Source organism: Dreissena polymorpha, chromosome 9 (assembly GCF_020536995.1).
Source record: "Dreissena polymorpha isolate Duluth1 chromosome 9, UMN_Dpol_1.0, whole genome shotgun sequence".
NCBI lineage: Eukaryota > Metazoa > Mollusca > Bivalvia > Myida > Dreissenidae > Dreissena > Dreissena polymorpha.
Genome location: NC_068363.1, coordinates 49,776,911 through 49,803,184, shown reverse-complemented (window position 1 = coordinate 49,803,184; position 26,274 = coordinate 49,776,911). Strand labels below are relative to the sequence as shown.

Sequence of the window (26,274 nt, the reverse complement as noted above, 5' to 3'; positions counted from 1 at the left end):
CGACACTGCAGAAAATCATTAATATTCATGACAACTTGACCAATGGAAACAAGCAATTTCTGCAGGAAGCTCTCCTTTGCGTCTAAAAATAGCGATGAATCATGTGAATGCTCCTCGTTTATTTAAATACACTAGTTTTGTTTTAATGTAAATAACGGATACGAGAGTAATTTTACACATTAAAAATAAAGGTTTTCACAGTAGTTAGTAATAGTTATATGAATCAGTGTAGATTTTTTTTATGTACGACCAGTCGGACAAGCTAGCCCGCAGTTTTACTAGCCCGACCACCGATCTTACTAGACGTCTGTCGGACGTGCCTTAGTGTCGAACTCTGCATGTGAGATATAAATTAAATAAGACTAAAGTTTTAAAAGCACCAAGCAAATATAGGTATTTAGAAAATTTCAATGACAAACATAATTACCTTGGTCGCGAAATTATGTATCAAATCATAATTAAACTACAAATGTCAACACATTCAGCCACAAAGATATATAAATAAATGAAAAAGCAGTATTAATTGTAAATTTGATCAGGAACAAACTATGAATACCCCAATTTCAACAATCTGAGTTGCAGAATATGTTTAACGGTAAAAACGATTGACATATTTACTCGCATAGGAGAAATGTGTTCAATGTGCATGCGCAGTAACATTTCATGAATGTGAACAAAAATATGGCATTTTTTTTACTGCTGATCATTTTTCATTTAAGCTGTCTTTTATTTTCAGATTTTAATTTATATATTAAATAAATAAACTTATGCTCTTTAATTATGTACCGGACATTCGGAACCAGCAACATAGCATTTCCAATTGGACCTGTCTTAACCCATTTACGCCTAGCGTCTAGAAAAAAGGCCTTTGCACAGCGTAGACCCAGATGAGACGCCGGCAGCGTCTCATCAGGGTCTGCGCTGTTTGCTTACAGGAATTTTTTAAGAAATATTCTAAATATATAAATAAATATACTAGACATCCCTACTTTTGGAAATAAATTAATCCAATTTAGGATGGGAGAGCCCATTAGGCATTAATGGGTGAAAAATGTCTGACAGTCGGGAACTTTTGGGAATGTCTGTGCGGCTTATGTATATCTTACATGTACAAGGTTATAAATTCAGAAGATTTCAACCTGTGTAATCTCTCAAATACTTTTAAACTTCAGCATTAAATTATGTTAATTCACCCAATATTTCTGTCAAAAAGTTGTGTGTTTGCATTAGCCTGACCGATCACTATCTTTTATATCTGAGAAAATCGATCTTTTCTTGTATCTTTTGGTTGACTTGATACAGCTGTTTCCTTTTCACATGTCTTGTGTTTTTCCTCGTATAATATTATTCTTTTTCTACTTTCTGTCATTTTATTATAGCCATCACATTAAGCTGTAAGGAAAAAAAAAATTCTAATATTAATTTTACAGGGCCAATGAAATAGGGCAATTTTAGCTCTTGTTTTATAAAACACTGAATGTGATTCAATTAAACATTTACTTTAAAATAGATTATAATTTTAAAAACACTTGAGCATAAATAACATAATTATTAATAGTATATTTTGAAGAATATAATAATAAGAATCTCACAATTTTAAATACAACACATTCAAATTTTTTATACTATTAATTATTTAAATATAATTTTTATGTTAGCATTAATTTTGTTAAACTGCATTTGTCAAAAACATTTACAGCAAAAACATAGAATCTTTGGACAATAATGTTCTAACAATATTTCAATGAAGTGTAGATCAGTGCCTAATAGTAAAACATTCAGATTGATAAATCATTAGTTAGTAAGTGGTGAAATTTATAGATATGTTTAAATAATTTCTTGAAAATAATGTACAAGCCAATCAGATGACAAAAAAATTAAAGATATACCAAATACATTAGATTATGTATTGAACAATTTCTCCTTGTTACGTATTTTAATTAAAATAACAGTCTGATGAAATAATTTTATATAAACTTAATTTTATGTAAAAAATGCTGAAAAAATGCTACTGATATAGGTGTAATATTAAGTGCTAAATATCGGTACTTGTAATAATTGTGAGTTTTATATACTCTATAAAACACTAAATTAAATGTGTCTTATAAGGACTATAACATAAATGATATAACATGAAGGAAACTTTTTATTGTTCTCATGATATTTGTCTTTTTTTTGCAAATGTCAATAGCTGACAACCTGCATCATCTGACTGATCTTTGGTTGATAAAAGATTTTCTAAATAACTGTTATTATTAATTTCACAACATAAGTCTTTTATCGCTTGTGAGAACTTAAATGACAATTTTGAGGCTGATTTATTTCATTACAAAAAAATAACACATATCATTATTGTTGTAACCAAAAATGCGTATTGTGTTTTTTCGTAAGTAGTTGTAAGAATTTATTGCAATAATGTTCAATGGGTGAAATACAATAGTGTTATCAAAGTGAATTTGTTTTTAGCCGGATTTTTTTCGAAAAAATCTCGGCTTATAGATTGATGTTGTCGGGCGGGCGGGGGGGGCGGGCGGGCGGGCGGGGTGGCGGCGTGCTCGAAAATGTTAAAGTTCTTATTTCATGGTATAACTTTGGTATGCTTGGACCTAGAGTCTTCAAACTTGACATGAAGGTTGGCCAGGATTAACAGATGACCACTGGTCATTTCAAGGTCATTCATTTGAAGGTCAAGGTCACTGTGACCTTCAATATAAAAAATGTTAAAGTTCTTATAACTTTGGTATGCTTGGACCTAGAGTCTTGAAACTTGACATGAAGGTTGGCCATAACTAGTTAGTAACCACTGGTCATTTCAAGGTCATTCATTTGAAGGTCAAGGTCACTGTGACCTTGAATGTAAAAATGTTAAAGTTCTTATTTCATGGTATAACTTTGGTATGCTTGGACCTAGAGTCTTCAAACTTGACATGAAGGTTGGCCAGGATTAACAGATGACCACTGGTCATTTCAAGGTCATTCATTTGAAGGTGAAGGTCACTGTGACCTTCAATATAAAAATGTTAAAGTTGTTATAACTTTGGTATGCTTGGACCTAGAGTCTTGAAACTTGACATGAAGGTTGGCCAGAACTAGTAAGTAACCACTGGACATTTCAAGGTCATTCATTTGAAGGTCAAGGTCACTGTGACCTTGAATGTAAAAATGTTAAAGTTGTTATAACTTTGGTATGCTTGGACCTAGAGTCTTGAAACTTGACATGAAGGTTGGCCAGAACTAGTAAGTAACCACTGGACATTTCAAGGTCATTCATTTGAAGGTCAAGGTCACTGTGACCTTGAATGTAAAAATGTTAAAGTTCTTATTTCATGTTATAACTTTGGTATGCTTGTACCTAGAGTCTTCAAACTTGAAATAAAGATTGGCCAGTACTAGAAGATGACCACTGGTCATTTCAATGTCATTCATTTGAAGGTCAAGGTCACTGTGACCTTAAATGTTAAAATGTTAAAATTGTTATAACTTTGGTATGCTTGGACATAGAGTCTTCAAACTTGACATGAAGGTTTGCAAGCACACTTAGATGACCACTGGTCATTTCAAGGTCATTCATTCTAAGGTCAAGGTCACTGTGACCTTGAATGTAAAAATGTTAAAGTTCTTATAACTTTGGTAGGTAAAAATGTTAAAGTTCTTATTCCATGTTATAACTTTGGTATGCACAACACAAGGTTTGCTCATGCCTTGAAAAGTACTTACATTTCATTTTGACCTTTGAACAATATTTCAGTAATTTAAGTATTGCATTGACAAAAACACGAAAGGTACTTTCCTGTCATTTAAATCAAAAATCCGGCTTCAATGCGGTCATCTCCGACCGCGGAACTCTTGTTTATGCTTTTATTAACATATATAAGCTTAGTAGTCTATAATAGCTTTCATATCATTTATATGACATTACTGGGCTTTTTTTCGAAAAAATCTCGGCTTATAGATTGATGTTGTCGGGCGGGCGGGGGGGGCGGGCGGGCGGGCGGGCGGGGTGGCGGCGTGCTCGAAAATGTTAAAGTTCTTATTTCATGGTATAACTTTGGTATGCTTGGACCTAGAGTCTTCAAACTTGACATGAAGGTTGGCCAGGATTAACAGATGACCACTGGTCATTTCAAGGTCATTCATTTGAAGGTCAAGGTCACTGTGACCTTCAATATAAAAAATGTTAAAGTTCTTATAACTTTGGTATGCTTGGACCTAGAGTCTTGAAACTTGACATGAAGGTTGGCCATAACTAGTTAGTAACCACTGGTCATTTCAAGGTCATTCATTTGAAGGTCAAGGTCACTGTGACCTTGAATGTAAAAATGTTAAAGTTCTTATTTCATGGTATAACTTTGGTATGCTTGGACCTAGAGTCTTCAAACTTGACATTAAGGTTGGCCAGGATTAACAGATGACCACTGGTCATTTCAAGGTCATTCATTTGAAGGTGAAGGTCACTGTGACCTTCAATATAAAAATGTTAAAGTTGTTATAACTTTGGTATGCTTGGACCTAGAGTCTTGAAACTTGACATGAAGGTTGGCCAGAACTAGTAAGTAACCACTGGACATTTCAAGGTCATTCATTTGAAGGTCAAGGTCACTGTGACCTTGAATGTAAAAATGTTAAAGTTGTTATAACTTTGGTATGCTTGGACCTAGAGTCTTGAAACTTGACATGAAGGTTGGCCAGAACTAGTAAGTAACCACTGGACATTTCAAGGTCATTCATTTGAAGGTCAAGGTCACTGTGACCTTGAATGTAAAAATGTTTAAGTTCTTATTTCATGTTATAACTTTGGTATGCTTGTACCTAGAGTCTTCAAACTTGAAATAAAGATTGGCCAGTACTAGAAGATGACCACTGGTCATTTCAATGTCATTCATTTGAAGGTCAAGGTCACTGTGACCTTCAATGTTAAAATGTTAAAATTGTTATAACTTTGGTATGCTTGGACCTAGAATCTCAAACTTGACGTAAAGGTTTGCAAGCACACTTAGATGACCACTGGTCATTTCAAGGTCATTCATTTCAATGTCATTCATTTGAAGGTCAAGGTCACTGTGAACTTAAATGTTAAAATGTTAAAATTGTTGTAACTTTGGTATGCTTGGACCTAGAATCTCAAACTTTGCTCATGCCTTGAAAAGTACTTACATTTCATTTTGACCTTTGAACAATATTTCAGTAATTTAAGTATTGCATTGACAAAAACACGAAAGGTACTTTCCTGTCATTTAAATCAAAAATCCGGCTTCAATGCGGTCATCTCCGACCGCGGAACTCTTGTTTAATTTTTTACTTTCTTAAGATATGACAAAGACCTTGAAGATTGGTACTTTTTAGAGTGAATATGCTTAAACTAAGAAAAATTACATTGTTTAATTAATATACTTAGGTATTATTAGTAAAAACAAATATGAAACATTATAATTTGTAAATCAAATTTATTAAATTATATTTTTTGATAAAAAAGTAAATCAATAAAGAAATAAAGAATATTTTCCTGAACATATAGAATATAAGATAGTTTGGTAACAATTTTATGTAAGATAAGTCATTTTTTATTGAACCATTTAAACTAATTAAAGAAGAACAAATTGTACTCACCTTTGTAAAATAACACTGTGTAATTTGTGATAAATGATCTTAGAGTTTAATCACATATTCAAAACAAATCAACATGCATCTTGTATCTGCAAGTCTCTAGGCTAATTAGTGATTATAACGATGAAGATGTGAAGATGCGGCTTATCTAGATAGTGCTGCAAGACCTGCAGCATTCACACTCCACTGGTGAAGGCAAGCGCCAATCAACGCCCAACAATTGTCCCTGCGATTTTCAGAGAATTGATGATGTCTTAACGTTGCATTTTATTGCACACATTATTTGTAGTACTATATTACTATTAATTGTCATTCTATTCATTTAAATAATTATAATTTGATGTTAAGAAAATGTTTGTTTGCAATATAATAATTTTCTTTCAAAAAAACACACATTCACAATCCAATACATCAGTGCCTATTGGCAGTCAAAAATGTTTGTTTTTAAATGTCTCTCATTTACGCCAATCCTACTCAATGAAATACTTCTTTCCAATTGATGTGGAATTTATAGGAAAAAATCCATGCATTCACTTTCATCCAGCTTGGCAACACATTGAACACTGTTAAACTGCCACAATATCCCTTCATGTGGCTTCTGTCATGATCCCAAATGTTCCTTAAGGCTGCCTCCTTCTGTTGGGTCACATGACATGTTGCAAAGATCACAATTTCTATGTCTGCCCAATCTCATTCATGACAATTGAAGGAAGGAATAACCAGAAACCCTATGTGGTCATCAGAGGCGATTGCAGTTGATGTAATAGTTAATGAACCAATATTATTACAGCTTTGATCATTTTCGGATGAGTGAAAAGTTGATCACCTGTAAATGCTTAATTTCTTGAGCAATAGTTGAAAAAAAATTGATTGGTTTACCAATCGATTTAGTCCTTATAAAAAAAATGGCTCCCTATTGTATTTGTTTTCTGTAAAATGCAATATTTGTTAATGGTTAAAACATAAGCGCTCAAAAAAAGCAAAAAAGAAAGTACAATTATTTGGTTATTAATTAAAACAAAAATAAAACAGGTGTTTAATGTGTATTTTTTGAACCTGATAAGAAAAAGAAATATGATAATTAAGTTTGATTAAGGTCATTTGCTTTGTTATAACTATGTTAAGGAAAATGTCCATTACATTAACATTTATTGAAATATGCATTCATCTTTCTCATGTTAACAATTGAACTATACTATACAAAAAAGCAGGATTGTGGACTTTGTTTTTGACTTTCCGAAGAACACATTTCTTGTGGGATGAACTTTTACAGTTTATAAATGAATCATGCTTTATTCATGAATAGTTCACATCCGCAGGTCATGCCAAATGAATGAAAATTCATGATTCCTGTCAATGACATTACTTACTTTTGTAATTATCAGGAATCTATTTAATTTGAACAGAATTTCACAGATTTAGAACTCTTGTTAAAATGTTCCTTATTCATTCATACAGTGTCTTCATCATACCCATTTGAAGAACTTGACATGCGTAATCGTTCATGACCCAAATTTATAAATAATTTAAACAGCTGTTCATGAAAATTCCTGATTGGATTGTAAAAGTTTATGATCTTCCTTTCACAACTTTGGGCACATCAAAGATTTAATGAATGAATTCTTAAATATTCCAGAACTTAAAACATGATCATTAACACATTTTTAGAAAGTTCATTTATAAAAGTTCATGAAAATCGTTGTAGACAAAATCAAGAGCTCTGCCATACATGCCATACGTCCCGGATTGTCCGGGACAGTCCCGGAAATGAAGAACTTGTCCCGCTGTCCCGGAAATCTGTCAAATGTCCCGGAATTTACAAAATCCATATATACATGTACCTTATGTTAGGCTTAACTGCACCTCGAATCTGTGTATATCTGCAGCGTCTCCATGACAATGCCTACCCGAATAGGCAGACTACGCTACGTGTCAAAATCGATCAATTAACAGGGGTCCTGTTATCATATCGATTGTCTCACGTTCGTGGTCAAACTGAAAAGGCGGCATTGTTTAATGTGGTTGTTAATTGACTTTAATCTACTACGTCATTATTTCCCGCTGCGTAAGGGCAAAGGATAGTTGTTCACACATCTGAACTGCAACATCGCTGAGTAAAAAATTAAAAGCAGTTTATGTTCGCACGTTTAACCGACAAAGAAGTTGAGTAAAAAAGTAAGCATATAAAAATGTTGTATGTATTGTGAATTGATTTGAGTTGACAATCTAACGGTACTGTATTGTTGTATTTTTTATTATATAAATGTTATAAATGAATAAAGGCGTATCAACAACTACGCGTTACACACCGGTCTAAATAACAATAACGCAGTGACGTCACCATCTATGTTTAGAACGCTTACACTGAAAACACGTGGCTTGTATCTAGTAACGGAAGTAGTAATGTTTAATTTGACGTTAATAGATTAAGTGTATGTCGGATAGGCTTTCGAACTTTTGCAATTAACGATGCGAAACAAAAAAAAAACGTACCTAAAATGCAAATGTCTATAAATATCGCTACATTTTATACATGTCCCGGAAAATCGGCAAAAGTCCCGGACAATTTAACTCAATGTCCCGGAATTGGTCTGAAAAAATATGGCATGTATGGCTCTGCATTAACATTTGATGATCATCTTTAAATACTTTTGATATCATTATATGTACACTGCAACTCCAATAAATCACGGTCCGTTATATCGCGTTGTCCAATATATCGCGAATCGGCTATGGCTCCCAAAAATCTGACGAGCATAGTGTTTTTCCCAGGCCATTTTAGCGTGGCGAAAAGCCACGCCGCCCTCCCGGATCGCCATGCTGCCCTTTTCAAAATCAAATTTCGCCACGCGCCTTTTTTTTCAAAGGCAAATTTCGCCACGCGCCATTATCGATAACATCTTTATTGCCTTACGATCTAACTTGGTCCGCAAAATCAGCTTCCTTGATTGTCTGTGACGCTCCTGTGCTTGATTTACTCGAGAGACGTCACGTCTAATCGACTATATTAATTGAGCAGATTTAATCTATAACAGTGCTCGATTTATAGGTAGGTCTTACTGACTGCTCCAAAGCTGTGAATTAGTCATGCGTGAATAACCCCGTGTCAGTATCAATCGATAATGCCAGAGGCTATGTTATACCAAGCGCACTTTTCGCTCGGCAATGTGTACTTCTTTACGATAAAATCATTACTTCGGAGACTTTTGATGAAAAACTCGATGTTATTCTCGTGGCAATTGTGCATTGCATGCATTATTCAGTTATATCAAAACATATATTTTAACGCATTATTACATTTAAAATCACTATCAAATTTATTCTTTATCGTTTTCGTCTTTAAGATAATTAGATCTAATTCTTGAAATAATTACTGAGACGTATACTAATTTAACAAAATGCGAATCGCGTATACGATTTAACGTTGCTATGCGCACCTGTCGCTTACATCATTTGACATTTTATCAACATGGCGGACTATACAGAATTAAATTGTGACTCGGCAAAAATGGCAAATAACGTCGCAAACGATCGAATTAACGATGGAGATTATACATTAAGAAGGAATTAATAAAATGTCTGTGATAATCAACGATGCATAAAAATGTTTAAGATAGCAACAATATTATTTATTTATTTGTAATCTACTCGGTGGATGTATGTCACAGAAACGAGTGTTTGCATATTGTTAGCGATCAATTTACTCGCAATGTTATTTAAACAATGTCGAGATTATTGTTAGAAAATGGGATAAGACAAACATGGTTTCATTTATATGTTAGTGGATCTGTGTATAATCAGATTCATATGCATATATTGCTTTATTATGTTTGTCGTGCTGTACAGTTTACTGAAACAGCATGGAACTTAAATGTACATTGCAAGGTAAATATATTAATATAAATCATAGTAAGTTAAATACATCTATTACCATTAAATGTGCTTGTTTAAATGTTATTTTTCCACAACTGCTTCTGATGCGATTACATGTTTCCACGTAATTCAGGTATTCGGGGAACGTTTTTGCCCTTTTTTGCCTAAACTGCGCGCTAAAATGCCCTTTTTGAAAGTAATGCGCCATGCCCCTTTGCCCTCCTGGGAAAAACACTAGAGCATAATCCCCAAATAAAATGTTTTAATCTGAGAATTTGATGAATTAAAATCCGTTTCAAGCTAGTATTTTTCCTTTTTTTCACCAACTTTAATCCAACATTCATAATCCAGTTTTGACCAGATTGTTTGCTTACATTGTACATCACTTTAACACCTGTGTACTGCGATAACAATAGCCCCTCTTGTCAAACATCACAGGTCATTTCGGGTGTTACCATTCTGTATTGAATTTGCTTTGAACTGCCGAAACGCACCAGTGCACACATGATGGTGTACACAATTATAACTGTAAATGTCACAAGTCAATACTGACCTATCTCAACAATCTGTGTGCGTTAGATACAGTGTAAACTACTTGCTTTTAATTGAGAGGAAAATATCCCTCAGTTTGTCAAAATGCACTACTGTTAAAACCCATGCTTTGCATGCTTTTCATGAGAATGAATGACGTCATTTTGTACATGGGTCTAATTTGTGCATGCTTTCTTGAACAATACAACTCGGCAATGTTTTTCGGATTACAAATTTAATTATATGCATTTAAAAATACTCACAAGGAATAATGTTTTGTGTTATACCAATGAATAACATATGGATATAACACATAATTGAATAAGGTAGGTAAATAGCGTGTTTTGAGATTGCATAACGATGCTAATGCATACATATACATGCATACATAACCTTACAATTTATATCGCGCACCGGATATATCACGGTCGCGATCTTTGGACCCCTTCAACCGCGATATATTGGAGTTGCAGTGTATTTTGATTCATGGCAATTAATCATATAATGCCAATAGATTGGAAGAAGTTTAGACTATTGGTTGCAGAACCTGGCTTGTGTCTATTTGCATGGTCGCAATCTTAATGATGAAAAGAATAACATCAAGTTAATAATCAAAATAATATTTGAGATAGGTGCTCTTATAACACAATTTTACCAGTCTTTTTATATATAATGTCCATTACAACTGCTTTGATGTTATAATACGGTGTTTTTTAGTGTGCAAGAGAGGATGATTCAGAAATAAGTTTGCTTTTGTTGTAATATTAAAACCTTTATTTATTTTATTTACAATTAAGACATACTAATTAGAATTAATGCATATAACCCAGGCGAAATGAAGGTCATATGACCATGGTTTACCATGGCAGACCACGTTTTGTTAAATGGCACCACAGTCTTTGGCCATGGTCATTATGACCATGGTTGACCATTGTAAAATACCATGGTCGACCATGGTATAATATGGCCTAACACCATGGTCATGATGACCATGGTCAAAGACCGTGGTGCCATTTAACAAAACGTGGTTGCCATAGTCGTATGGCTTCCTTTTGAAAAAACGGCACCACCATCTTAAGTGGTCATGTTTTTGACGGAAAAAGGCTGTTGATAACTGCTGGAATTTCTGCAGAAATTTCCTGGAGAATTCCAGGAAAAAGGTCAGGCTTGATAGTTCTTTTTTTTTACCAAAACTAGAAATAAAAGGAAGTTTTACTTTAATAATTAACTTTTTGGCATTGAACACTTGTGTGGAAAGGCTCATAGTCCTAAAGGGATGTGTCCAGGGCCATTGAATTACTGAAAGAACTTAAAGATAAAATTCAACATTGTAATAAAATCATTAGAATTGCAGACACTTCATCTGCATGTTGGTGAACAGTTAATGAGGATAAAATTATTGGTTGTGTTTCTGATTCTGTTGATGACAAACACATTCATAAAGCAGAGGAAAGAGTGATACAATGTAGCAAAATTTGGAAACATAAGTGAACACAGTGCCAAAGAAATTGAAATGGAACCAATGGCTGATCAGTTTATGCCCCCCTTCGAAGAAGAGGGGGTATATTGCTTTGCTCATGTCGGTCTGTCTGTCGGTCTGTCTGTCGGTCCGTCCACCAGGTGGTTGTCAGATGATAACTCAAGAACGCTTGGGCCTAGGATCATGAAACTTCATAGGTACATTGATCATGACTCGCAGATGACCCCTATTGATTTTGAGGTCACTAGGTCAAAGGTCAAGGTCACGGTGACCCGAAATAGTAAAATGGTTTTTGGATGATAACTCAAGAATGCATACACGGCCAACTGGGCGAACTCTGAACAATATAACTGAAGCAACTGGTCTGTAATCCTAAATCTATAATTATCAGCCCAATGAAACAATATCCCTTGAGTAAAATAAAGTGGATCAGTAAAAATATTATCAGAATATGATTTTTTTGTATATTTTGTATATTAAATACTGCGTTAATGTTTAATTTTGTTGATTAATATAAATATATGCAGGACAGGGGAGGTAATACACTATTATATCTTTCTTATATACAGGGGAAACAAATGCATTAAGTTAAAATTTCATGTTTAATGAAAAGAGGATATCACCCCCCCCCCCTTTTTTTTTAAACATCTAATAAATAACCACACCCCACATTAAACCCCCCTCTCACCCTCCACCCCCTACCCCCCCCTACCCCCCACCCCCCATTTTTTTTTTAAACATCTAATAAATAACCCCAACCCCACATTATACCCCCCCTCTCACTCCCTTCCCCCCCCCTCCCTACCCCCCCCAATTTTTTTTTAAACATCTAATAATTACCACACCCCACATTATAACCCCCCCCTCTCACTCCCCTCAACCCCCCCTTCCCACCCCTACCCCCCAGCCCCCCCCCCATCCCCAGCCCCCAATTTTTTTTTAACATCTTATAAATTACCACACCCCACATTATACCCCCCTCTCACCCCCACCCCCCCTACCCCCCCCACCCCCCCACCCCCCCCTACCCCCCACCCCCCCATTTTTTTTAAACATCCAATGAATACCACACCCCACATTATTACCCCCTCTCACCCCCACCCCCTACCCCCACCCCCCTACCCCCACCCCCCCTACCCCCCACCCCCCCTACCCCCCACCCCCCCTACCCCCCCACCCCCCCTACCCCCCACCCCCCCTACCCACCCCCACCCCCCCTACCCCCCCCCACCTGCCCCCCCCCCCATTTTTTTTAAACATCTTATAAATTATCACACACCCCACATTATACCCCCCTCTGACCCCCTGACCCCCCCTACCCCCCCACCCACCACCCCCCAATTTTTTAAACATAAATAAATTACCCCACCCCACATTATTACCCCCTCTCACTTCCCCACCCCCCTACCCCCCATCCCCCATTTTTTTTAAAACATATTATAATAACCACACCCCACATTATACCCCCCTCTCACCCCCCCACCCCTCCACCCCCACCCCCCCCCCCCCCCCAATTTTTTTTTAAATATCTAATAAATTACCACACACCACATTTTACCCCCCTCTCACTCCCCCTACCCCCCCCCACCCCCCCCATTTTTTTTAAACATCTAATAAATTACCACACCCCACATTATACCCCCTTCTCACCCCCCCCCCCACCCCCCACCCCCCCCACCCCCCACCCCCCACCCCGAACAAATTTTTTTTTTTTTTAGACATGCTATAAATTACCACACCCCACATTATACCCCCCTCTCACTCCCCCCTTGATCATGACTGGCAGATGACCCCTATTGATTTTCAGGTCACTAGGTCAAAGGTCAAGGTCACAGTGACTCGAAATAGTACAATGGTTTTCGGATGATAACTTACATTAGGTCAAAGGTCAAGGTCACAGTGACAAAAAACTTATTCACACAATGGCTGCCACTACAACTGACAGCCCATATGAGGGGCATGCATATTTTACAAACAGCCCTTGTTTATTAAAGACTTACATTTCCAAATATAACATATACCATGTGCCTTCATTCATCTTGCTTCTGTTTCAACTTCCTGTGCACACAATATTCTTCCTTTGTAAAAATAGCAATGCATTATACCCAGGCGAAGTGATGACCATGGTAGACCATGGTTTTTGATGGGTGACCATGGTATTTGAATGTTGTTTACATAAAATATGCAATAATATTAATTGTTCTTGGAAGAATTAAAAGAACAGTTTAAGAAAGTTTTACGGCCATCTTATTTCATGAACAGTTTAAGATGATATCAAGAACACAAACATGTACAACAATTAACATTATTGCATATTTTATGTAAATGAACATTAAACATCATGGTAACACTATAATGAAAATAAAAGTAAATTTGCCAATCATGGTCCACGTTTTAATTTACCATGGCCAACTATGGTCTGTCTTTTGTCACCATTGCCGACCATGGTCCATGTTTTTTGTGATCATGTCCATCCATGGTCTGTCTTTTGTCACCATTTACGACCATGGTTAACCATGGTTACCATTGCCAACCATGGTCCATATTTTTTGTGACCATGGCCATCCATGTTCCTAATCATGTTCCACCACGTTTTTTGATGGCTGACAATCAAATACCATGGTCAACCATAAAAACCATGATGACCATGGGTCATCGTTTCGCCTGGGAAGCGGAGCTCTGTGAAAATTGGGCATGTGCTTAAAGTGATGTCCCAAATATGCTTGTGCAATCAGCACAGGCTTAATTATAATAAGGGACATCACTTTCTGCTTTTTATGCCCCCCCCCCCCAAAAAAATTTGGGGGGGAGTATACAGTCGCCGCTTCGTCTGTCCGTGCGTGTGTCCGTCGGTGCACAATTTTTGTCCGGGCTATTTCTCAGCAATTAATGACCGGAATTCAATTAAACTTTATGGGAAGCTTCACTACCAAGAGGAGATGTGCATATTATCAGCCGGTTCTGGTCGGATAATTTTTCACAGAGTTATGGCCCTTTGAAATTTTCCATTAACTGTACATATAGTGCAATTCTTGTCCCACCAACTACTGACTGGAATTCAATGAAGCTTTATGGGAAGCTTAACTAATTTGAGGAGATGCACATGTTATTTGTGGGTTCTGGTTAGATGATTTATTTCGATAGTTATGGCCCTTTGAAATGTTTAAGTTGCTAAACCATCCATCGTATTATTTTGTCCATAGTTTTGCCCCTCCAGACGTTTCCTTTTATCTGAATATATAGTGCAATATTGTGAAAAAAACAACCTTTGGGGAGCATCACCCGTCTCCGACGGTTTCTTGTTGTTAAGTAGAGACTATCTTTAAAAGAAAAATAACATAAAGCATAATGTTAATGTCCCAGATGTAACATTATCACTTACTTCTTAGGTAGGTATTTGCTGCACCCAGGTGATCAATGTATTTGCTGAGAAACGCAAACGTGTCAAGTCATCATTTTACCAAAGCACAGCTCTATTTTTTTGACAGAATAATAAGAAATGATATGGTAGCAAAAACAGACAAGTATTATTATCTCAGAAACACAATAATGTATAATAGTATGGTGCTAATATTACTGAAAAAAATACTGTTCGAATGATGTTTTAGCTCAGACATTGTTTACAGTTATCTGTAGCAGTATACTGGAAGGCAATAAATATTCCAAACAAGAAATCTCTTTTAGAAGATATATAATTCAGCCTTGACCCTTTGCATGCTGGGATTTTTTTTGTCTGCTAAAATGATGTCTGCTGAATTTCTAAAATTAGCATTTTCTTCAATTTTTTTCTAAGAATACTATCAGAATAGCAAACAGTTTGAATCCTTATGAGATGCCACGTTCTGTGGCGTCTCATCTGGATCAAAACTGTTTGCAAAGGCCTTCAAAATTTGGTTCCAGCACTGAAAGAGTTAACATACATTTGGTCAAAATAGACAATTTTATTAATATTTACTTATTTTTATATTGCATACACTTTCAATATGATTTTTTATTATACATTTTGTGATGTTTTTACTTTTATATTTAATCATATTATTAATGTAAATCATATGTGTGTCTATTTATTAAATGAAGACAGTATTTGTCATGAACTCGTGCAATTGGACATGAACATCACACATATGTGTGGTAAGTTAATTATTTTCCACTTATCATAAAATTGTTCAGGTAATTTTCACACTATCAAATAATTAGCAAAAACCGACAGGTTTTCATTAATTTTTTCTCTGTTATTCGTGTTGTAATGTCCCCCACCACTATACACTGTAACTCCAATATAACGCGGATGACGGGGTCCAAGCCACGCAACAGCGTTATAAACGGATCCGCGTTATAAGTTTTGAGCTCATTTATTGCAAGGGCTATAACAACATCAATAGTACATGTATAGCCTATAATATAGGTCCTGTAAAGTGTAAGCTGTGTTGTCATCCGAAAATGCATGCATATAAACCGCATCGTATCAATAACATTACACATACCGCTTTTATTACGTGCACGTTAATCCGATAATCCAATAAAATTACAACATCACTTACAAAAATAATAATCTTCAACATTTATGACGGTAAATATGTTTACGAATTTTGTAAACACCACAATATGCATGCGCCATTTTTCAGAAGTGTAAAGAGAACAGTGCATTATGGGGCAGAGCTTTCATTGGAAAAAGCGAATCTAAATTTAGATTGAATGCAATACGATACATGTACAAATTGTGTCATACGACGTCATGCAAAAAACATGATTTTCGGGGACTTTCTGATACTGGGCAAAAGTAAATCTCTGTTAACAATTACAGTGCGTTAGCATGTAAATAAATCGTCTGGATTATTTAATTAATTTCTCGTACACGAAATGAATCAAATGACTAAATATTAGAATGATAATGAAATGACAGAAAAACTTGTTTTATACTGTGCGCAGTATATTTTACAGCCGCTCCTTTTTATAGAGTCAAACTGCAATCATATCAATGTAAGAATGTTTTTATCGTTTTGAATAACTTTAATTTTATAATTATCCCGCTTGCACGCTCCTTATCGAAACTAGCGCAACGAACCGCGTATAGGGAATACATGTAATAAGTACTGACTGGCAAGTTTTCACACCTTTATTGACATTACACAAAAGATTAACACCAATTAGCTGTCGAGTGTCGTTTAACCTATAATCGTTTAAAATCAGTTACACGGACGGATAAAGCAATCAAGCTGTGATATCCGGCTTCTTTGAATTTTCTGAAAATACATGAAGTTGCATAACATGGATTTGAATCAGAAATGGAAGGTTGGAGAAAAAACGGGATCCAAGCACCCCCCGCGTTATATTGGACACAGCGTTACAACGGACCGCACTATATTGGAGTTACAGTGTAGTGGGGGACATATTTTGTTTGCCCTGTCTGTTGGTTTGTTGGTTTGTTTGCTTGTTTGTTTGTGCAAAGTTTAACATTTGCCATAACTTTTGCAATATTGAAGATAGTAACTTCATCTTTTGCATGCATGTGTTTCTCATGGAGCTGCACATTTTGAGTGGTGAAAGGTCAAGGTCATCCTTCAAGGTCAAATGTCAAATATATGGCAGGGGTTTTTTTTAGAAAAAGGGGAAGACGCTGGACGCTGGGTAAAAGGGGAAAATCAAGCGCGAAAGAGAAATATTTGGGGAAAAAATAAAAACTGTTCATTTCAATGTCTATAACTCACCTACAGACTTCAGGTTTTTTTTTTGAAAAAGAGGCATGTCTCTGACCTTTTTGTTCTTAAACACATGAACAAGTATGATATTAAAGTCAAAGTCCTAAATAAAGTTGCAGGTGTAGATCTAATAATGGGAAATGTTTTCAACTGGGGTCGGGGAACGGTGTCAATATTATGATTTCAATTTCATGATGAATGGGTTGACGATCTAAATCTGCTACAGTATTGGAAGGGAAAGGTGCGGCAGCTGCCGATTGACTACTTTCACTTTCACAATAATCAGACAGTATTAATCAATGTTGATTACATGTACCTCCGAATCCTGCTGGGTTTGAACGGTTTTTGATGATTCATTCTTAAAAAATGTGTCAACGCAATTAATATTTTCCGAGTCCGAACGTTTTATTTTGTTCGTGTATGAACGCCAATTGTGAGACTTTTTTCTGTTTTAACGCTTATATCTTGGCTTTCACATAACCCGGATGAAAATTCGACTGGTTTCCGGTAATTAATTGACGAAACACCCTTCTCGCGCAAGACCGTAATCCAGTAAAATAGTCACATGAATAATACGATTAGTTGCCCGGTTTCAATGACGTAATTTAAGAGCTATATATAGAATCACTGGGATTCCCAGATTTGAGTGTTTGACGGGAGAGAGAGAGAGAGCGAAATCGTTGTACATGGTACAAATTGGATAAGTGTCGACTTCTCAAAAGAAAAAAAACATTTTTTATTTGAGGGTAAAATATTATATTTTGGTGAAAAATTATATTTTTGGAGGGGAAATGGTATTTTTAGGGGAAAAATTCTGGTAGGGGAAGACGCCGAATATCGGCGTCACTTTCTTAGTAAAAAAAACCCCTGTATGGTGACATAGTGTTTCACAAACACATAACTTGTTTTAATATCTCGAAAGCAATACTGTTGTGTTATCAACATAAGGTGTTTATCAATTGTCCATTCTGAACAATTAAATGAACGAGTACTGATGCTGAAATTCTTAAAGATGGAATCTAATGTTTAATTGTGAGTGGGCCAAAGTTTTTGTGTACCATTTGCATTGTAGAAAATAGTCCTAATTTCCATACACTGAACAGTACATATTACTAGCTGTACAGTACTCATCTCAAAAAGGGCACATTGATGTGGCCAATGTTCTGGAGGATTTTTCTCAAATTAGCCAATGAAATATTCAGATTTATATTTCCTGATCTACTGGTGGGAAATTTCCCCAGCATTTCATAAGCTGTTCATAAAGGTTATTTAAGAAGAAAACCTGGGTTAGAGAGCTACGCCAGTCAAAGTCAAGTCTGACCATTTCCCACCATGTGGGGCCTGTTTTAAAACGGTATTACCAGCCACATAAGTATTTCAGTTATGACTTTGTTGGATTTCAAAGGAATATAAATACTGAATGGTACACCATAGAAACACTCTGAAAGTATGAAGTAATATATCAATCAAGGCTAGACTTAGAAACCAACTTGTATTTCTAAATAGTCCAATGTTAGCCCATTGTAACCACAGTTTTGGACACTGTTACCCACTTCTCTGCCTTGAAAAAGGGAAGTTTGCCAAAAGATTTAAATCAAGTAAAAGTGTTTACACTCGTAATCAAGCTATCAAACTAACTTAATATTTCTAGAATGAAAAATCATGATTGATTGCTAGATCATAGACCCATGCACTATATATATATAATGCAATGCTCTCAACTGCAGTGTGCAATTATCATAATATCTCTAAACGTCTTAAGTTAGTTGCAAGTAATGCCATCGTGTTATATTGGGTAGAAGCAACTTCGTCTGTAAGGTATCAGTTTTTCTCCTGAAATTGATGGGTGTTGTCACATCATGGTTAATTGAAAAAGTAATATAAATTATTGTACGTATCCTTTATACTTGAATGCTCAACTTAAAGGAAACATTTAATTATTTAAATATGATATATAAAACTATCAAAATTGTGGATGTTCGAGGCAAAACAGAAGAGTGTTTTGTTTGAGTATATACATGTACTATTTCGATGCACTGAAGTTGCTCTTGATTTTAGACCGAAGTTGGGTTTACAGTAAAGTGCGGTACTAATTTGTCCTCTGTTTACACATTAGCAAACAACTGCGCCTTTGATTTGCTAATTTTGGGACAATTCCTCTCATGTCAGGACACTTGTACTAACATCCTTAGGGTTTTGACTTTCAAGCTGATATAACAAAGTGTATTATGTATAGATCTTGTTAAAATTTAAAATTAAAGACCTTGTGACTAGATTCAAGTTTTAAAGGCGTCATTTCCAAGCCTTAGAGACTGGTGAGCAGCAAACAGCATAAAACCTGAACAGACTGTGAGTTAACTTGCTGGCTGTTCTGGTTTTATACTGTTTGCACAAAGCAGTTTTAAATTCTTAGTGGGAAAGGGTTAAATTAAAAAAACAGTCTGTTAAATTAATGTAAATGTCTTCAATTTTGCTGACGCAGGGTTCACTATGGTACATGTAATATGATAAAGAGTCTGATTTATTAAGACATTTTTTCCAAAAACAGACAAACCATATGAATGTATGATAATAAGATTTGTGGGAAATAATGACTGTCAAAGACAATCCTTTGATTTGCATAATTAAATTATTTTAAACAAGATTCGGAACAACTTCTTTGAAAGTAGGAAGAAGTCATTAAATTACAGAAATAGAAATGAACCAAGGAATTCAATTAGTAAGGAAGATTACATGCCCCATATATGACACCAAAGACACCAAATGCAATTGTTTGATACGTTTTAGAATGATGCCTTAATGTTAATAGTACATTAGTTAAATGGATATTGTTTTGTTCTAAATTGTACAATATATAAAATGTTTCACATATTGAAGCTAAGATTGTGTTAAATCCTTGGCTTTTCAGGAATGATCAGTCAGTAAACAGGGTAGGACCTTTTTTTTTTAAAGAAACAATACATAATAAGACCACTATCTGTATCCAGTGGAGGAAGAGGAATGAAAGGAGTTTTAGGAATGGTTTGACTTTACCTCTCGCTTTGGGGATTATTTTCCTAACTTGGATCATTATATATATATAATTTCTTCCACATACAGTATACAAATGGTTTAATAAAACCAGTGTCAGTCTGATTCTGTTTAAGACGTTGTCAAAGACATTGTCAATTGTTTATTCTGAAAGGTCATTCAACTTTGTCAATGGTTTATTCAGAAAGTTCATTCAACTGTTTTCTTTAAAAATGAGTTTGTTTTCATATTGGAATAAAAATTCAAAATGGTTTTAATTATGCCAAAATTGTTTGCTGCCAGAATAGTTCGCCATCATGTCCATCCACATATTCTTAACTCTTTCAGTGCTTTAACCGAATTTTGAAGGCCTTTGCAAACAGTTTGGATCCAGATGAGACGCCACAAAACGTGGCATCTCATCAGGATCCAAACTGTTTGCTATTCTGATAGTATTCTTTGGAAAAAAATCGAAGAAAATGCTAATTTTAGAAATTCAGCAGACAACATTTTAGCAGACGACAAATTTCCCAGCATGCAAAGGGTTGAAGAGCTTGGTAAATTTGAGCGAAACTATGTTTGGCAGTACGATCATACAAAATTGTAAAACTTAACCCTTTTAACCACTTAGATACATATTTTGGCACATTTGTTGTCCCTTAAATAGTTAAATTTAATTTAAGACCTTAATTCTAACTAAATTCTTTTTTTTTTAAGGCTTTATTTACCACCCTTAGTTACTGATAAGCAGCAAAAAGCATTAAACCTGAACCGACTGCCAGTTACTGTTTGCACATGGCCATTTTTACTTTGCTTCTAAGTGCGAAAGGGTAAAATACGTACATGGGCTGCAGCCAATGAATTATGTAAGCTTCATGGCTATTAATATAAGTGACTTGGTTCAAAGGCAATATATAGGACTTGAGTTAACAAGAAAAGTAAAAGAATTGATAGGATTAACCCTGTTGATTTCCTTTAACACCTGACAAAGTGGGAGGAATTTATCAATTTGCACTTGTACCCATGTAGGTATTTAACCCTTTCCCTCTCAGAAGCGATTGATGGTTTATTACAGTAACTTTTACAATGTAAGATGGAGGAATAGTTCTGAAGATTTAAAATAGATATGTAATATTGTGGATAATCTGATAAAAAATAAATAAAATATGCTTAGCATGACATGCTGCATGACAGCCATCATAATGCTCATCAGTAGTATATTGCTTTCATAGCTTAGAAGAAGATTTAAGTTTTGATTTTTATACGCCCGTCTATGACGGGACGTATTATGGTATACCCCGCGTCCGTCTGTCCGTCCGTCCGTCCGTCCGTCCGTCCGTCTGTTAATGTCGTACGCTACGTCAAATATCCTTTGACAGATTTTCTTCAAATTTTAACACAATCTTAATATTGATAAACCCTGATCCCCTTTCGTTTTTGACGGAATTCTGAATTGTCGTTCCAGAGTTATGGGACTTTGTTCGTCAAAATTTCGTGATTTCATTGAATGTCCTACTGTAGCTCAAATATCCTTCGATGGATTTTTTTCAAATTTCAACACAATCTTAATATTGATAAACCCTGATCCCCTTTCGTTTTTGACGGAATTCTGAATTGTCGTTCCAGAGTTATGGGACTTTGTTCGTCAAAATTTCGTGATTTCCATGCTCATGTACTTATAAAATAAACCATGTATTCAAATACAAATAAACTGAAGTAAAAAAATGATTCAAAGGGTTATTTATTACCTTACTACTTCATTGGCGAACGACGGGCGTATCATGCGCTCATGGCGCAGCTTTTATTTATTTTCCTCAAAGACACCAAATACTGGTTCTTTCCAGGAAATTAACTTTTGCTTTTGATGTTATCAAGCAAATTTTTTCTAAATGGAAAATATGAAAATTCATTTCATTACCCTAGAACTTTTATTTACCATCTTACTTTAATCTGATTAAAAATATGTTTTCCAAATTAGGAATAACCTTGATCAATGAACAAGAATGAAGCAGAACCAGACTGGAAGCACAACATGTTTTATGTGTGGCCTATTTGGGAGCATTATAGAGCTGTTCTTATACAATATACAAACATGGGTCTTTTGCAATGTATGTCCAGTAAAGTGGGCAGACTAGCATGTGCAGTTGCCCAGTCTGGTCAGGAGCTACCATGCCCTCTTACGAGACCACAAATCCTTGGTTGGCTTTGTAGCAAACAAGGGAGCACCTTATCAGACTGTGGGAAGCGGTCTTGAGCAACTCTGGCCCCTCGTTCATATAAACAGACTCCTAGAGCCCATATGGCATTTGATCTATTTTTGCATGACAAGCATCCTTTTTTCCATGTATTGTGTTCATAGTTTTGCATAGAATGTTTCATACACATTCCGGCTGTCCTAGCTCTTGAGTGACATTCAACAGTATCTAACAAAGAAGAAATACCGTAAATGTCCTTATTGACGCGCACTGCCCATGCTTTTTTCAAGACCCCTGCGCGTTAAATTCGAACCACTATTACCAATTCCTCATATTTGAACAGTGTAACATTTTCATTACAATATTGTTTAATCCAATCATATGACGTAGTCTGCTGCAGACCCGCTACATCGCGATGTCAAATTTAACGCAAATCGGCCGTGGATCCCATTTTATTTTTCATCGACTTAAATATTTCCCCATTAAGAGACGCTCACCATTAAATCCAGTTTGAATTGGTATTTTGCCCCTTCACTGCGTCTAGTTGATTAGTAGTGTGACAAACATAACACCCGAACGCTCAATAACCTACAGTTGGCGTCATCGGTGTAAAGCGCACGTGCCACCCATCACAACGTCCTTTCACTGCACCCGAGTTACAAGCTGTCCTCTAGGAATATACATCAACAAAATATATAATCAATAATGAACAATGTAAATGGTACTTGCTTTACAGAAACAGCGTACTTGTTCCGTTTTGTTTTAAGAAATCGAATGCATAATTATCGTACGCGATCACGATCACCAAGTTTTGATACTACGCACTATGGTATAATTTTTTAAATGAAAGAAGTTTCTACAGTTCGTGTGGTTTTCTGCACTGTAATTTTTTTTATATCTATACACCCACACTTTTCAAGGAGAAGACATGTCGGGTGCACTTTTAATAAAATTAATTTTAAATTGTCGCGTAAAATGAAATTCAGATACGCGTTTCGGACTTTACATTGGTATTTCAGTGAAAATTTAAATTGCAATTATTTCTGTTTTGTAATGCTAAATTACTATAGCGTCTACAATAACTCGATGATTAATTCATAAAAATGTTGTCATGCAGATTTGCAATTGTAAATCCATTAGTCGATAATCCGGTGTCATGGATTCCAACAGCTTCCTAGCCGCGGTCTTGCGGCTACATAAATGCCATGTCTGTTTGGGGGCGAGGTTCTTATTGTCAAGGAAACTTATTGACCATTTACTTTAATTTACGTGTGTGTGTGCGTACATGCGTGTGCGTGAGTGTTTATTTCAAAGTTAATGAGGTCCCTCTTCGCCTGAGGCTGCAAAAACGATGTTTTCAGATGTTATGTACCACTCTTTAATGGATTACGCGCTACATAAATCTGATCTTTTGGTTCCGATAAATTCTGATGACTCCCAGATAAGACGGCCTGCGCGTCTATTAGGGAATGAGCGTTAAAAAGGACCTATACGGTATTTGAAATGTAAAAAGGTTGTTGATATGTAGCGCTCATATGGTATACTCAGTTCTCTGATCTTCCTGTCCATTGACACATAATGATTACAAATCACTCAAAGTATGAATAGAAAAATACAGATACAAATATTAAACAATTTTCTGTCTAAATGCTCCTTTTTAATGTAGTTGAAACGTTTTTAGATTAACAGCTTAATAGCTGTTACATACATGCCATACGTCCCGGATTGTCCGGGACAGTCCCGGAAATGAAGAACTTGTCCCGCTGTCCCGGAAATCTGTCAAATGTCCCGGAATTTACAAAATCCATATATACATGTACCTTATCTTAGGCTTAACTGCACCTCGAATATGTATATCTGCAGCGTCTCCATGACAATGCCTACCCGAATAGGCAGATTACGCTATGTGTCAAAATCGATCAATTAACAGGGGTCCTGTTATCAAATCGATTGTCTCACGTTCGCGGTCAAACCGAAAAGGCGGCATTGTTTAATGTGGTTGTTAATTGACTTTAATCTACTACGTCATTATTTCCCACTGCGTAAGGGCAAAGGATAGTTGTTCACACATCTGAAGTCCAACATCGCTGAGTAAAAAAGTAAGCATATAAAAATGTTATTGTGATTGGTTGTATGTATTGTGAATTGATTTAAGTTGATGATCTAACGGTATTGTATTGTTGTATTTTTTATTAGCCGGATTTTTTTCGAAAAAATCTCGGCTTATAGATTGATGTTGTCGGGCGGGCGGGGGGGCGGGCGGGCGGGCGGGGGTGGCGGCGTGCTCGAAAATGTTAAAGTTCTTATTTCATGGTATAACTTTGGTATGCTTGGACCTAGAGTCTTCAAACTTGACATGAAGGTTGGCCAGGATTAACAGATGACCACTGGTCATTTCAAGGTCATTCATTTGAAGGTCAAGGTCACTGTGACCTTCAATATAAAAAATGTTAAAGTTGTTATAACTTTGGTATGCTTGGACCTAGAGTCTTTAAACTTGACATGAAGGTTGGCCATAACTAGTTAGTAACCACTGGTCATTTCAAGGTCATTCATTTGAAGGTCAAGGTCACTGTGACCTTGAATGTAAAAATGTTAAAGTTCTTATTTCATGGTATAACTTTGGTATGCTTGGACCTAGAGTCTTCAAACTTGACATGAAGGTTGGCCAGGATTAACAGATGACAACTGGTCATTTCAAGGTCATTCATTTGAAGGTGAAGGTCACTGTGACCTTCAATATAAAAATGTTAAAGTTGTTATAACTTTGGTATGCTTGGACCTAGAGTCTTGAAACTTGACATGAAGGTTGGCCAGAACTAGTAAGTAACCACTGGACATTTCAAGGTCATTCATTTGAAGGTCAAGGTCACTGTGACCTTGAATGTAAAAATGTTAAAGTTGTTATAACTTTGGTATGCTTGGACCTAGAGTCTTGAAACTTGACATGAAGGTTGGCCAGAACTAGTAAGTAACCACTGGACATTTCAAGGTCATTCATTTGAAGGTCAAGGTCACTGTGACCTTGAATGTAAAAATGTTAAAGTTCTTATTTCATGTTATAACTTTGGTATGCTTGTACCTAGAGTCTTCAAACTTGAAATAAAGATTGGCCAGTACTAGAAGATGACCAATGGTCATTTCAATGTCATTCATTTGAAGGTCAAGGTCACTGTGACCTTAAATGTTAAAATGTTAAAATTGTTATAACTTTGGTATGCTTGGACATAGAGTCTTCAAACTTGACATGAAGGTTTGCAAGCACACTTAGATGACCACTGGTCATTTCAAGGTCATTCATTCTAAGGTCAAGGTCACTGTGACCTTGAATGTAAAAATGTTAAAGTTCTTATAACTTTGGTAGGTAAAAATGTTAAAGTTCTTATTCCATGTTATATGGTACTTTCCTGTCATTTAAATCAAAAATCCGGCTTCAATGCGGTCATCTCCGACCGCGGAACTCTTGTTATATAAATGTTATAAATGAATAAAGGCGTATCAACAACTACGCGTTACACACCGGTCTTAATAACAATAACGCAGTGACGTCACCATCTATGTTTAGAACGCTTACACTGAAAACACGTGGCTTGTATCTAGTAACGGAAGTAGTAATGTTTAATTTGACGTTAATAGATCAAGTGTATTTCGGATAGACTTTCGAACTTTTGCAATTAATGATGCTAAACAAAAAAACCGTACCAAAAATGCATATGTCTATAATTATCGCTACATTTTATGCATGTCCCGGAAAATCGGCAAAGTCCCGGACAATTTAACTCAATGTCCCGGAATAGGTCTGAAAAATTATGGCATGTATGGCTGTTAAAATCTTTTAGATTACATCTTAAATGCTGTTTGATATTAATCTGTTTTCAATTCT

The 26,274-nt window shown here is 35.8% G+C and overlaps 1 protein-coding gene and 2 long non-coding RNA genes across 6 annotated transcripts in view; 2 read left to right on the top strand and 1 right to left on the bottom strand.

Annotated features, from left to right (window-relative positions):
* The window catches only part of LOC127846487 (leucine-rich repeat and coiled-coil domain-containing protein 1-like), a 283,849-nt gene that overhangs the window by 97,568 nt on the left and 160,007 nt on the right, over positions 1-26,274 (top strand). The window lies entirely within an intron of this gene.
* LOC127846499 (uncharacterized) lies at positions 2,673-25,277 on the top strand. Of its 3 annotated transcripts, XR_008033526.1 has the most exons (4): positions 2,673-3,223; positions 4,236-4,390; positions 4,536-5,101; positions 5,220-5,293. It is a non-coding gene; the product is annotated as an uncharacterized LOC127846499 (long non-coding RNA). The 3 variants fall into 3 exon arrangements; XR_008033525.1 differs by lacking the exons at positions 4,536-5,101; positions 5,220-5,293 and adding an exon at positions 24,900-25,277 and having other exon boundaries at positions 4,236-4,535; XR_008033524.1 differs by having other exon boundaries at positions 4,236-5,101.
* The window catches only part of LOC127846503 (uncharacterized), a 49,138-nt gene continuing 27,108 nt past the window's right edge, over positions 4,245-26,274 (bottom strand). The window contains exon 3 of one of the 2 annotated variants that reach the window (XR_008033532.1): positions 4,245-4,364. This is a non-coding gene — a long non-coding RNA (uncharacterized LOC127846503). The remainder of the gene's footprint in view (positions 4,365-26,274) is intronic. The other variant, XR_008033531.1, reaches the window with a different exon arrangement.